Here is a 16,250-nt window from a genome sequence, read left to right on the forward strand (position 1 = left end):
TGGTCTCTACACCAGTGGCCATTTTCCGATCAAGATAACCTCTACTGTACGCTGCGGCCATCAGCAGCACCAGCAAGCCCGACTTCGCATTGATCGAGCTGATTGGGCAGCATTTACCCAGTTGGCAGAAATTAAATCTGAAGACGTGATTGATAATGATATCGATGTAGCCGTAAGCCGAGTAACCGACATAATATTGACGGCAGCGAACGTTGCAATTCCAAGAACCACTAAAGGTAGGATCAAATTCCCTAAGCCTTGGTGGAACTTCGATTGTCAGGAGGCTCATAAGGCACAAAGAAAAGCATGGAGCACTTTTCGTCGGTATCCGACCACACAAAATCTTGTGGCACTTAAACGAGCTCGTGCTGAAGCTCGGAGGATTCGACGAAAAAGCCAGCGGGACTCGTGGCAGGCCTATGTCAGCACAATCACGACGTCCACCCCATCTAAGACAGTGTGGGGTAAAATCAAAAAAATTTCTGGCAACTACAATACGTCTTGTGCTCCCATTCTGGAGAAAAATGGTCAACTTTTATCGGATCACAAAGAGGTGGCTAACTGCCTGGCGACTCATTTAGCAGAAGTCTCCAGTGCAAATAACTATTGCAAAAAATTTTTAACTATCAAATCACGCAAAGAACAAAGAGTTCTAGATTTTAATTCAAACATTTTTCATCAATACAACATAAAATTTACATTTCAAGAATTAGATATTGCTTTACAAAAATCAAAAAACACATCACCTGGCCCTGACGAAATACACAATAGTATGTTAAAAAACCTAAGCAGGTCTTCATTAGAAAATATTCTGAGACTATTTAATAGAATTTATTCTGAGCACAAATTCCCCAAATTATGGAGCCAAGCAATAGTAATTCCTATTCTTAAACCAAACAAAAAATCTGACAAACCCGAGAGTTACAGACCTATAGCTCTCACAAGCTGCCTTTGTAAAGTAATGGAGCGGATGGTAAACGCCAGGCTCATGTACATTTTGGAGTCTTGCCATCTGCTATCTTCATATCAAAGTGGATTCAGGCGCGGCAGATGTACCATAGACAACCTACTGCTTCTCGAAACATCAATAAGAGAAGCATTTCTCAAACGAAAACATCTTGTGAGCGTATTTTTTGACATTGAAAAAGCATATGACCGTACCTGGAGATATGGCATCCTCAAAACCCTGCACGAGTATGGGTTACGAGGTAATCTACCCATCTTTCTCTCTAATTTTCTTAGAGATCGAACTTTTCGCGTACGTGTCAAGTCTGTTTTGTCAGATACCTTCATTCAAGAAGAAGGAGTTCCCCAGGGAAGTGTACTAAGCGTAACTCTTTTTGTAATAGCAATCAACAACTTAATCGAACAACTGCCTCCGGCTGTCAAGGGTACCATGTTCGTTGATGACTTTCAAATTTCTTTCTCTTCATCGAGCATGAGTATCATTGAAAGACAACTTCAAATCGCTATAAATAAAGTATCACAATGGGCAGAGGAAAATGGCTTCAGTTTCTCTGCTCAAAAAACCTTCTGCATCCACTTCTGCCGTAAAAGAGGGCTTCACCCTGATCCAAGTCTTCTCCTTAACAATCAACCAATAGCTGTAAAAGACCAAGGAAAATTCCTTGGTCTCACACTTGATAATAAACTTAAATTTATACCGCATATACAAGAGCTAAAAAAGAAATGTTTACTGAAATTAAATATCCTTAAAGTCTTAGCGAACACTTCTTGGGGTGCTGATACAGAGTCTCTGTTAAGAATATACAGGGCTCTTATACGCTCAAAACTTGATTATGGATGCCAAATTTATGGCTCCGCGGCAAAAACCTACCTGAAAAGTCTGGATCCAATACATAATCAGGCACTGCGCATCTGCACAGGAGCATTCCGAACCTCACCTATCAACAGTCTCCATATTCTTGCTCAGGAACCATCTTTAAACAATAGACGCCTCAAACTTTCCTTGAACTTCTACTTCAAAACAAAACCTTACACTGATCACCCTTTACACCTTCATATTTTTAATCCATCTAATGTTGTCTTATTTCTTCATCGTCCTTCTGCAACCCCAACGTTTGGGATCCGAATGCGCCAGGTGCTCTTAGATTTGCAGCTGTCAGATTTAAATACTCTTAATAAAATAGAACTAATTGAACCATGGTGCGAAGTAAATATATCAACCATTAATGACCTGGCTAAATTCCCTAAAGAGACCACCTCTAATGCTGCTTACCAGCAAATATTTTCTGATACAAAATGTAAATATTCTGATTACCATGTCATTTTCACTGACGGATCAAAAGGAAACGAACACGTCGGCTTTTCTACAATAGTGGATGGTCACGTTACGGCAGAAAAATTAAACCCATCTTGCTCTGTATTTACTTCAGAAATAAAAGCCATATCTACATCTCTCCAATCCATAACCCAATCCAATTACAAAAAATGGGTGATATACACTGACTCAAAGAGTTCAGTGGAAGCCATCACTCACAGCAACAATAACAGCCACCCTATAGTCCTGCAGTCATATCATTTATACAAAAATCTTATAAAAAACCAATTTCATGTTCTCTTCTGTTGGGTCCCTGGTCATGTGGGAATTGCAGGCAATGAAGCAGCCGATTCAGCTGCCAGAGCCGCAAGTATCCTGGTTGATGACACTGTCCCTTTTGACGACATTAAAAACGTAATTTCTGAATGTCTTAACACGCATTGGCAGCGGTCCTGGAATCTTGAAACACAAAATAAATTACATTCCATCCAGCCCTCGGCTAAAGGTTTCACATCTTTACAACTTACCAGGAGACGACAAGTATTACTAGCTCGACTTCGCATTGGTCACACAAGGTTCACTCACAAATACCTCTTATGTCGCGAACCAGCTCCAACGTGCATAACATGTAATGTGAATCAGACAGTGTTACATATTTTAAGTAACTGCCCTAATTTTAACCAAACACGTTTTAAATATTTTAATAATTTTAACCCCTCTTTGAAGGAGTTGCTGGGGGACCCACCCCATTGCAATTTGTACTCCTTCCTCCAGGAGATTGGATTCTCCCTTTTAATTTAGTGTTTGTGCCGTTAAAATGTGATTTGTCTTTTTCTTGTTATTCAAGGTGTTTTATCCAACATATTATTTCATACGTTATTTAAATGTTTTTAATGTCTACTTGTTTTTTATTACTGATTTTAAACTACCTATGTCTATAGCTTTCACCTGAAAACACGTTTACTCCTATACTTATCTATATATTTTACCCCAAAAAAACGTTTGGCGCAGTATAGCCCTGAAGGGCTCTTGCGCCATAAAAAATAAACAAACCAACCAACCAACCTTCTCCTACTTATTGTTTGTACAGTAAATGTTTCCTTCTTCATTGGCAGCGTCAGATTCTACGTCGTTTTCACCTTCAACTCTACCTTTTAAATTTGAAGCGTAGTCTTTTCTTAGTGATTTTTTATGTATTTGTGACCAAATATTTCTGAACGAAATAAGATGTTTTAATTTACTCTGGTGAACGTTAAGCAACAAGCCACATTATTCATTTAAGGCATTTGGAAGGTGGGCTTCCTCTTGTTGAAAACGTTTGGGATGATGGTAATTACAAAAGCTTATGTTCGCTGAATCTTCTTCCTATCGTTTGTATTACTGTATTTAAAACGCAGTAATATACTTTCATTTTGAATGACTCATAGAGATAGGCTCCTTCCATTTCATGTTCGGCAATTTCTCTAGCATTTTCTTAATTTTTCTCATAATTTTTTCAGAGAGCTCCATTTCAATCACATAGCATCAACATCTGGATCGTTTAATGATCTCTCTTCAAGTTCTTGGTGAACTATTGATGCAAATGCTTTTACGGCATTCAATGTTTCATCAAACATATCTCCCACTGCTTTGAATCTCCCAAGAAATGATTCAATTACTCTCCAAGATTTAGCATAGTCCAGATTTTGCTGTGTAGGTAGTCACTTAGAGGGGTTGTAACTTTATTAGCTACGACTTTCTTCAAATGTTTAAAGTATTTTTGCAATAAAGCCGTGGCCTCGGTGTCTCTTCTCGCTTTTGGATCGAACTCCAACGAATAAAGCAATAAATATTTCTATGAAAATAAATTTAACGGTTTCTTGAAATTTAGGTTGGGTGTGAGGAGCTAAATCATCTATTCTTCCATAAATCTTCGTGGTGGCATTACTTTCACTACGCCATCTAGTTTCTCCAATTGCCTCTAATATAAATGCTGAATTTTGTGAATGAATTCTTAGAAAAAAAAGAAAAAAAAAAACCCCTGCGTACCTTGAATAAAGGGAAAGAATAAAACAACAGCTGAAGGACCTCCACCTATTGCCGTTGTTCCTGTTACAGCGGCTGCATTAGCACTCATTCTGCTGTTATGAGATTTTTCAGTCCATATTCCTTCTGTGAAACTGCATTTACATATAAATTTGCTCCCACATTTGAGATTAAAATACATTTCTGCTACAATACTGCTGCCTGAATATGTGCAAGAGAGCATATTTATTTCTTGAAAGAAATTCATAAAAAAAATTGAACATTAATTATTTCTTTGCAGTCTTGAGCTTTTCAGTCATTTTTCTAATGAAGTCACATTCAGAATTTTAGCTTTAGCAGTGCTTTTTCTGAATCAAAAAAATGGTACATATATATATTGTTTCAATAAAATCAGTCTCCTCAGAAACACGAATTGTAAAATAATCAAAATAAACTCCAAAAAGTACAGTAAAATATCGCTGTAACTAGACAAATGAATTTTAATAAAAGGGTAATAAAAACATTAAAACAAACACATCAAATCAAAAATTAATTTAGGAAATATCCTCAAAAACACTACTAATTAACTGGTCCTAATAAATGAACCCTCAAAAATTAAATTAAAAATAAATTCCACAATACACGAGAAATTCATTCATTTTCCATGACAGTAGGATAGGAAAAAAAAAACGTTCATTTACCCCTTGCTTTTTCATCCGCAGAGCGAAAGAAATAGCTTTTGGGTTTGAGGGCGAAAAAATTTAGCAACAGTTGAAGGAAAACACATAAAACCACAAATAAAACGGCATGGCTGCAAATAGGTTTAGCCTGATCAGAGCAAAATCTAATTACATCTGGGCTGAAAAAACGATTGGAAAGGATAAATTTAGGATTAAATAAATATTAGACTCCAAGAAATTAATTCTTTTGTAAAATTAAGCACTACAAAAGAGGGGTGGTTATGTAACAATGAAATCACTGCATCCCATGCCGTTTTATAAAAACTTATAAATTTAAATTAAAAAAAAAGTTGTACTCACAGCTTGCAGGGTTTTCAATAAGATCCTCTTAGTTTTTTGAAAAAAAAAAAAAAAAAAAAGAAAAAAAAAGAAAATTAAATTGGCCACGAGGCAAATTCACCACAACACCATTATCCGAAATGCGAAATTGGAGGGAAAGAAAGGCAGGAGGCGCTCCTTAGACTGGGTAGGGTCATAGAAATGAAGGGGCTGCCATAGTATCCCCGTAGTGGCGCCTGTTTGCTATGAGAGCAGTGTATAGCTAAGGAAGGGAAAAATAGGGTTGCCGTAGTATTGCGACAGTGGGGCTTGGCTGCCATATTAGGGAGATTTATTGCCGAAATTTGGCAACATTTGATAAAGCACCTTTATCGAATACTGTTAAGATAGCTGTGATGATGTATTCAGTGCTTTTGGTAAAATATGTTATATATAGAGGTTCATTTGTGATATTATTAGGTGTTCGGTAGGATGGAAAAACAGGGCCGTCACTATTATTATTCAGCTTTTATTTTCGTGAATTATTTATATATATATATATATATATATATATATATATATATATATATATATATATATATGTAAGAACCGCCGCTCGGTTCTTATTACGAATCTTGATTTTCGCAACTTGCAGTGTTATGCCGTGATAATCTACAACGTAGGAAGAGGACAGAGCTACATTCACAACATTTTTATTTTTACATAGAATATACCAGCAGGAACTTCTCTTAACTAACCAACTTGTTTAGTTGTGCCACGATTTTTATATAGGGAATACCATTAAAAGATTACAGATAATCATCCCTTGATCACGTGATCTATATAGGAGGAGCAGATTGCCATAACGAAATATTATTCGGCTTTGCACCGCAGACAGAGGCTGGCTTAAGTCTGGAGGGAAAAAAAGTGTCTGGTAGGTACTTTAAGGGAAAACACATCTGAGCCTAGAACATAACCATATATGGTATGAGAAGCATTTAAGTGTGTAATAAATAATGTCTGTGACTCATACGCGCTGACATATAAGTGAACAGAACTTAATATGGAAAAGGCCTAGCAAAGGATTTTTCATATTATATATATATATATATATATATATATATATATATATATATATATATATATATATATATATATATATATATATATATATATATATATATATATATTGCAAAAAAATACTCAGCCCACTACAAGACACTTAACTATTCAAACATTAACGAAAGGCATATTTTCTATAGATATATTAATAAGAATGCCTTACCTCATTTTTCTCAAGGCATACGGGCTGTATCCGAAACATCCGCGCTGTGCTTTCTACCCGATAAAAATCTTCTTCCCCGTTCGTCCCTTCTCCTTTCCAAACATTCCCCTGGAACCCGGGCAAGATCTTCGCCAATTCGCCTCCTCCGCAGTAAAACAAAACCCCGCCAAAAGCGTCAACACACGCACATTTTTACTGCTCGCGAGGCCAAAAATAAGTAACATGTAATGTCAGCATTACAATAGCGTGGTACAGTAATGGTTTCGGATCTGAAAAATGAGCCAATGAATCATTTGGAAGAAATGGCGGCCTAAACCATTACTTTTTTCGAATCCAGGGGCGATGGGACTGCAACATGGAGTTTTTCGATTCCTCATATATTCCAGTTCTGTTTATTGATGAAGCCCGCCTAGATAAAAATAAGATTCGTCAGAAAACCAAATGCTGCCCACATGGATATTATTTATTTTATTTATTTCTTAGTATTCTTTCCTTGACTATATCACAGAAAGCAGAATATGCTGCTGGCTGGTCAATTTTAGAAGTGGTCTGAACTCTCAATTTAGTGTAAGATTTATAGAAACTCTAATGATATTTTGCTCTTTTTGCAGTTAGATCGGTATCTTGAATTTGAATAAGAAGTCGTTGATTGTTTTTCTTCAAAGCATTTTCCGGTAAAGACTTTTTAGCAATGAATGTCTGGCATGCACTTAGTTTTTCCTTGCATTTTTTCCTAGAATATTTCTAAGAGAAATACTGTTCTTTACTGCAGATTAGGCACAGATCGGGGAAAATGTCTCTTCGGTCAGCAGTCTGAACTCTTAGTCGTTTTGGACGTTCCGGTATGTTTGGTGGTTGAACTTCACAGGGTTTCTTTTTGAATCTTCCTATTCTAGTTTTATCTTTTAAAATCGCATGTAGCATTTTCGGTGGTAACAGTAGCGATTTTTATAACATTTTTCATAGCATGCATCTCCACGAAATCCTTCCAACTCCTTCAACTGCTCTGCTGCTCTTTGCATTCACTTAGGCCTACCCATTTTTGCATTCTCTCTCTCTTTTTTTTTTTTTTGAAATAAGAATCAGACCTTCATTTGTGTCTTCCATGACATAAATAGAACAAAATAACGGTAACTCATCATCCATGATTGTAATCCAATGAAACCAAAAGCTCAAATCCAACCAAAATGGTGTAAACAAAGACCACTTAAGTGTATTATGGTGTTAATGTCAAGTGTAATTGTATGCGAAGTTGTAAAACAGTCATACAAAGGAACTTGAAATATCATCTGTTGCCAAAAAGCAATATTGTTAGAAAAGAAAAGTATAAAACAAAGTGATAAGAAAATGAAATATGCTTTTTAATTTTCAATTTATCGCTGCTAGTGTTTAATTTTATATTTCCTAAATAGGTCTCGGCATCGATTAGAGTTGTTGTTTATACTCTAAAGATTTTGTAGGTCGGTTACTGCAATTCGGTGATCTACAAATATGTTTTTTGTGCAGTAAAGTTTTTGTACATAGCAATGTTTTTATACGCTTCCTCTAGTGTAATAAACGAAACCTCGAAATTAAGAGCACGCGGATTTGCGGGTGGATACAATTTTCGATTTCCTTTTGGTATTTAATCAAAAACCAATTCAGTAATTTAAAACGTATTAATATGTTTTGCAACAAAAATAGAGTAAAAAAGTAATTAACGGTCGAAAAACTGTTTATTTAATTTTTAGATTATAAATATTGTGTTTAAAAGCGCCATCAAGAGACAAACATTTTTGTGTAAGTGCTAACAGTCCACGGAACATAATTCCTATTTCAATTACCAATTAAAACTTAATGAGACAGTTCCAGCGTGTGAACATTGTATTTTTATATAGAGATCATCAATTATAATAGATTTCAAGCAAGACTATTCGGTTTAATGAATAAACCATTTATTCCTGCAATTTTGAAAAGACGACTTACAGCGCGGTCAACAAACAGACTGTGTTTCCTTTTATACCTTTTAAAACGCTGCAGCGCCAACTATTGTCGAACATTATAACTATTTTTTTATGTTAGTATGTATAAAACTTTACTGTTGTCCTAAGCATATTGCAACAAACCGCGTCCTTCTATCTCTACCCGTTTAGTTTGTATTGATTTTTAAAAGTGATCGGACTTTTGGGACACCCTGTAGATATGTCCCTTTAAAAATAAAATAAAAATGCTCACTATCCCCAAGTTAGAAACGCCCCTATCAAACGTGGCACACTTATTTTGATCTTCTTTTCATGTATTCTGCAATAGATATTAGTTTGGGACACCAACTATCATTTTAAAGTAGTTTATTTTATAACCCAATAGAAGAAAAACATATCATTCGATAGAAATAATATAATCTTGTGACGGAAAACATTGCTACTATTTGCTAAGTCAAATGAAACGTCATCTAAAGAAAGAAATTAAGAATTTGTGCCCTGAGATACATTTTTCTCTCTATTTATCTTTTAAATATTATGCGTATCTTAAAAATAAATGAATAAAAAATGAGATGCTGTGAACATTTTTTCTTTCGTTCTTTTCTTGTTGTTTATTGACTAAATGAGAAATCTACTGAAAAAAACGATATGCAACTTCGATATGCAATTTAAGCCTGAAAGGGATAATGCATGTGAAGCTTATGATGCATGCATCGAAGTACGTGCAAAAGTGCAGGGTACTATATTGTCTCAAAAGGCTCAAAAAAAAAAAAAAAAAAAAAGCTTTTCCAGGCAAATGGACTTGAGCGGTCTGCTAAAGTCCATTCTTATCCTAATATTTTCTGAATATTATCAGCAACATTCAAAAAATATGTGGAATCTAGGTATGATAAAGCTGTTATGCGCTACAAAATTACACCACTTACGGAGTCCCTGTCGGTCAAACGCAGAGTAAACGCTTTTATCTCAAAAACGGTACTAGAAAAAATATTCATCGAAATTGTTCAGGTCTGTCAAATTTAGAAAAAAAAGATTATCTTCCACACAGTGATGTTAAAAATAGAAGACATTAAATGCATTCAAGATAAAAGTCGTCGGATATGGTAGTTGCGTATTAGTGACATCCAGTTCACCTGATCTGAACCATTTGACTTCTTTTTTTTTGAGAATACATCTCACAGACGTGTTATCAATGTGTCACCTGCTATGTTGTGAAAATGTGCAGCTGGAAGTACAGTTCCGTGTCTGAGCTGAAATACACCGAGAGCATTAGAAATCCCCATTTCCAGCAAGTGCAGTTTGTTCAAAGCGATTAATCAAAAGTTCATTTCACGCCTGCTACTCTTAACATTACTGTGTGGAAGATATTTTTAAAACTTGTTCTTAACTTGTTGATGCTGTAAACAAATTAGTAATGAAGTTTCCCCTATCGCGTACCGTTTTTGAGAAAAGAGGGTTCACTCCGAGGTTTGCCGCCAGGCGGAGCTGTGTGTGGATTAGCGCAAGGCAACTTTAATACACCTAAACTTCACTTTTATGACTATAGCTCTTACCGTTCAGAAAGTACTGGGGTCATAACGGACTTCAGCAGGTATCCTATGTGCATACACCATGTCAGTAAAAGTGTTGATATACCATATAAAGTACCGAGCATAATTGCATATTCGCGTTTCAAAGAAATATAGTCAACAAAAGTATCTTTTCACATTTATTCAAATACAGGAGGAATATAATAGGTTGCATCATTTTTTACAGTAGACGTCAGGTAAATACATATTTACACATACAGCACTTATATAAATACAATGAACGACATAAAGTTTTACAGGCGTAAGTTAGATATCCTCAAATAATGTGCACAAGCATGTTTACTCAAAGTACATAGTGTATGCTTACAGCGACATCGATGCAAATACGGTCCAGAAATGTGGTACAGAATACAAAAATAAGTACTTCTTTAAATGCAATGAGCGTTTCAACATTTGGTAAACACATTTTTACATACACAACACTTTTTTTAAGTACAATGAACGGTTTAACGTTTGGGGAAACATATTTGCATATTTAGATCAGTTTTAAGATAAAATTGACAAGCTTTCAGGCAGCGAAATTACTTTTGCCGTTTGATTTCATTTTGCCAGCAAAAGTTTTAAATAATATTTTCCCCTCTTTTCAGCGCGGAGAAAACGCAAAAAGAGTAAGTTTGAAAGAATATTTTATTGTTGTTAATTTAACTGTATATTATTGCCTTCTATTCATAAGACTCTAGGCACGAAAGGGGACAGGGTTTTCAAACCTATTCCGATTGATGAAAGCGTGGCTTTTCCCATTATTTTACCGTTATAAAATGTCAGAAATGTGATTTTTTTTTCTTTTTAAATAGGTTTAAGTAAGGAATTGTTAAAAACTAGTTAATTTAATTGAAATTAATTATGTCACTTTCATGCTTAAACTGATTAATGACATCACAGCTTTTCTCATTATTTAATTCTTTGTCCAGTATAACTGCGAAATGTTACTCATACTTTGATAAGTACTGAGTAATGAACGAATTATCAAAATTAGTTAACAATAACTTTAATTGTAATTATTTTTTTTAGTATTTCAAATATTGTTACTTATTCTTAGCTATTTAGAATCAGCTATTTTATAAGTTACGTGCAGTACTTAAAAACGTGTGCCATTTGAACTAGTTTCTACAGAGGTGCGTGTTTGTGTTTTAAATGCCTACGGAACTAAGTTACATGGGAGGTTAACTTGTAATGGACATTATTTTGGATTAACGTGGATTATATTTGGATTTCTCAAATAAAATTTTCAGTCACAACACAATACAAAATATTTTTTGAATTGTTTTACCTACATGAAAATTTCTTTAATATATAAATCAGCATTAGTTTCAAAAATAATTCGATTCATGTTATTTATCTTGCATTTTCAGTTTTTAACATTATTTTAATTTCTTTAGATAGTTAAAATTACTTTCATACCACATAATTTTACAAATCGCTTGCCACACGCTTTTTTTTTTTTTTTGTTAAAACAATTCGTTATAAAAACGAATGATTTCATAAAATCTAAGGATTGAAGCGTTTGCATAGAACCTGCGCCCTCTTGTGCCTAGTGGTCTATATATCGGCCCGTAATAATAATCATAGTAAAAAAAATATATTAAAATTTCAATGTGGAATTTTTTTAAAGGTGGCCAAATTATACGACGCCAAATGGCACCACCCTTAAAGTCTTAAAAATAAGATTCGCATTTAATAGGGGCTGAAATTGAAATCCGGCCCCATCTTCGGATCCCCAACTTCGGGGGCCACTTTCTCTGCCTCGGTTTCGGACATCTGTGGTGATGTTTTACTTACTTGGGGTACAGCACCGTTTTCTGCATTCGAATCGGTGCCGTCACTTCCGGTCAAGGGCGCCCATATAGGGGGGCAAAGGGGAGGGGGGCTCGAGCCCCCCTTTGAAATTAGAACTTCCTTGTTTTTAGTACTTTTTTCTTTTCTAAAAAGTAAAAACATTTCTTCTCCATCCGGAAATTAATAAATTATTAAAAATGTCAAATTTTAATGACTCCAATCTGTCCTAAAATCGGTTTCCACAGGGAAAATATTCTGCTAAACCACGGGGAAAATATTTGAGCCCCCCTTGCAACTTTGCATATGGCCGCCCATGCCTTCGGTTTCGTTGATGTTAATTTCGGGAAGGGAATTCAAGATCTGTGAAAAACGGCGAGCCTCCCTTTTAATAAATACCCGGGTTCTTCTTTTGAAAGCTCTTTTGAAATATCGTTGGAGCTTCTGAAAGCTGAAGCCACAAAAGATGAATAAGTGTAGAAAATGAAACTAAAGGTGCAAAATCTACGAAGTCAATCGTGAAAGAGAAACAATTACTGGTCGACGACCAGATCGTGGCAGTATTCTTGTTAGCATTAAAGTTCTTTTGTGTTCTTTTGCATTCCGTTGTCCGGCTTCGAAATAATTCAATATTTTCGTACTCCGGTGCCAGCAGTTCTTCGTCTTCCATAAGCCCTTTATCCTATAAAATACAAAATAAATAAATAAATAAAATCAATAAAGGAAATTAAGAAAATGAAAGATAGGTTGTTAAGGTAATGTTTTTAGAGGTAGATATATTTAAAAAACTGGTAATATGTATAAGGGGTAGACACGTTCAATAACGTCAGAATGAGTGATTCGATTACAGTGCCACTGCAAACATATACAGGGTGTCCCAAAAGGTCGTTTACAAACTTAACATGCTGGTCTGTCATATCATGATGAACAAGATTATCATAGTAACATACATTCGCAAACACAATGCTGGCGCACTAAATGCACACAAAGTCAGACACTAACGGATGCAAACCATGCCGCATATCTATTACACAAAGACGATTTTACACAAAATTTTAGTTTTTAAGAAAAGCTTAAAGCAGTTGCTAAAATTTGCTGTCCGCCAGCTGTCATAATCACGTTGCAACGACAACGCAGCGATAGGTGCAATCTTGTCAGAATGGATCGTTATTACGACGGTCGGTACTTAGTCGTTGTGACGCGTGTATGGCAGCTAAAGGCACCTAATTTCAACAACAGCTAGAAACCTTCCTTCAAAACTAAAATGTTGTGTAAAATCGGCTTTGTGTAATAGATATGCGCCATGGTTTGCATCCGTTAGTGTCTGACTTTGTGTGCATGTATTGCGCCAGCATTGCGTTTGCGAACACATGTTCCTATGTAAATCTTGTTCCTCATCATATGACAGACCAGCATGTTAAGTTTGTAAACGACCTTTTGGGACACCCTGTATAAAGATCGGAACAACGCGCGGTAGCACAGGTTCTAGTTGCGGAAGGTGAGCGTAATGCGGACATCTGTCGATGAATCGTAACAGTTTATAGCGACCAAGTTTAGGTCCCCCTACGGCTGTGAACATGTGGTGTAAACATTTTCGGGAAGGCCGCAAACGACATCCAATCACCAATGTCTATATTACAAAAGTTAATGAAATGATCCGTGTTAATCAAAGAATTTAGACCCGTGAAATCAGTGAGGAACTCAACCTGAGTAAAGGAACGGTTCACACTATCATCCACAAACATCTGCCCCTAAACATATGCTCTCAAACACAACCCTTAACAAATTCTGTTTGGGAGTTTCAGAACCCCCCCCCCCCCATATAGTCCGGACTTGTCACCCTGTGGCTTCTACGTCTTCCGGCCTCTTAAGGGGTCTGATGACCGTTAATCATCAAAATTCTGGAAAAAAATCTATGTCGTGCATAATTTAATTCTGAAAAATTTGATACCTTTTTTTAAATAATCGTAAAAATGCGTAACCTTTCCCCATAGAAATTTGTGTTAACGGCAGCTGTTTAAGCCTTCTTTTTTAGGTGCCGGTTTCGCCGATTTCTCGTTTTGCGTGCATGGTATCTCAAAGTTTCTTATATATTTCCTTATAACTTTTAATGCATGTTTTTCTGGTTTGTTATTATGATCTGAACATAAATTTATTTAATTTACTATTTGAAAATTATTTGTTTGAATTTTTATAAGTTAATTAGAAAATTTTCCAAAATTTTGTGCATTTTTCTTTTTTTTTTAATTTTTAAATGTTAACTTTCATTTTTACTTCGTTTTACAAAAAAGGAAGTATTGTATACGCGAAAAAATTTTCACCCAAAATCGGCCTTAATTTCCATTTTGCTCACCCCCGAATGAATTTCGAGTTTTTTTTCATCCCGACCATACGTGGATATGTGCCTAGGAACGTACAGGCACTCGAAATATCCATTTTGACGTTCCCCGAGTTAATTACAAAGAGTGTTCTTGTGTCGTCTGTATTGTACACTTTTCATTTCGGCAACCTTTATATAACCAAAAATAATGCAGCTTTTAACCATTTTTTAAAAACTGAATATACACCCATGTCGAAAGTCTGGCACCATTTACGTGCAGCACTAGTCTTTCCAGTGTCTTTTTTACTTTGAGTAATTAGAAAGTTGTTTACTCCTGGTGGTGCTTTCAGTTTTTAGCCATATTTTGATCTGCGCTTTGGAGATATAAGGGGACTACGAGGGGGTGGGTGTCTATGGCGCAGACTACGACGTCTAAGTTTTTAGCGAGGAGAAAAATTTGAGAGGGGTTTTTGATCTCATTTTTTTAGGGCTCTCGTCCTGTTTCTCCATTTTGTTGCATGCTACAGCTGACAGTTGCAATATTAATGCTTAATATCTCTGAAATCTTTGACGTATGTTCGAAGATTAACAGAAATATTAAATCGCTTTCTCGGTATCGCGTTCATTTCTGACGGCAGTGAACTAACAACTCATGTGACTGGAGCTTTTTTCTACGGAAATATATGCACTGTTAAAATATTGGGTTGCATATGACTCCTTGAAGGGTGAAGCGTTGTAGCAATAGCGGTACCTCGTAAGTGTCCCGTAAGTGTGTTTTTATTAATTAGAATATATCCTTTTACAGGAAACTTGTGTTAAAGGTATTGTTAGTAAATACCTGTAACCTTTTGTAAGCTCTACAAATTGCATACAATACACATTATACTCTAGAATAACTTTGTATTCATATTAGGCATTCCTTCTCCTGCTCATTGTTTGTGCAGTAAATGTTTCCTTCCTCATCGGCAGCGTCAGATTCTACGTCGTTTTCACCTTCAACTCTACCTTTTAAATTTGAAGCGTAGTCTTTTCTTAGTGCTTTTTTAGATATTTGTGTCAAAATATTTCTGAACGAAATCAGATCTTTTTAATAAATAAGATCTGTAGTGAACGTTTAACAACAATCCACATTATTTGTTTAGTGCATTTGGAAGGCGGGCTTCCTCTTGTTGAAAACGTTTGGGATCAAAACATGATAAATCCGAATACAAAAGCTTATGTTCGTTTTACTTTCTTTGTATCGTTTGTGTTATTTTATCCAAAACACACTAATATACTTTGATTTTGAATGAATCTTAGAGAGAAGCTCCTCGCTCTTCATGTTAGGCAATTTCTCCAGCATTTTCTTAATTTTTCTCTTACTTTTATTCAGGAAGCTCCTTTTTACCACAATATCATCAACATCTGGATCGTTTAATGATCTCTCTTCAAGTTCTTTGTGAACTATTGATGCAAAAGCTTTTGCGGCATGTAATGTTTGATCGAACATAGCTCCCAGTGCTTTTAATCTTCCAAGAGACGATTCAATTACTCTCCATGCTTTAACCTAGTCCAGATTTTTGGTCTGCAGGTAATCACCAAGAGGGGTTGTAACTAATAACGTATTTTCAAAGATCACGTATTTTTGCAATAAAGCCGTGGCGCGGCGTCTCTTCTCGCTTTTGGATTTAACTCTAACGAATAAAGCAATAAATATTTCTATGAAAATTAATTTAATGGTTTTTTTGGGATTTAGGTTGAGTGTGAGGAGCAAAATCATCTATTCTTCCATAAATCCTCGTGGTGGCAGTACTTCGACTACGCCATCTAGTTTCTCCAATAGCCTTTAATCTAAATGCTGAATTTTGTTCTTTGAACTTTTCAAGTCTTTAAATTGATTCATTGAAAAAAAAAAAAAAAAAAAAACCAACAAACGTTGAATAAAACAACAGCTGAAAGACCTCCACCTGTTGCTATTATTCCTGTTACAGCAGCTGCATTAGCACTCATTTTGCTCCAATGAGATTTTTCAGTCCATACTTTTTGTAAAACTGCTTTCA

This window comes from Uloborus diversus, chromosome 9, assembly GCF_026930045.1.
Source record: "Uloborus diversus isolate 005 chromosome 9, Udiv.v.3.1, whole genome shotgun sequence".
NCBI classification, from domain to species: domain Eukaryota; kingdom Metazoa; phylum Arthropoda; class Arachnida; order Araneae; family Uloboridae; genus Uloborus; species Uloborus diversus.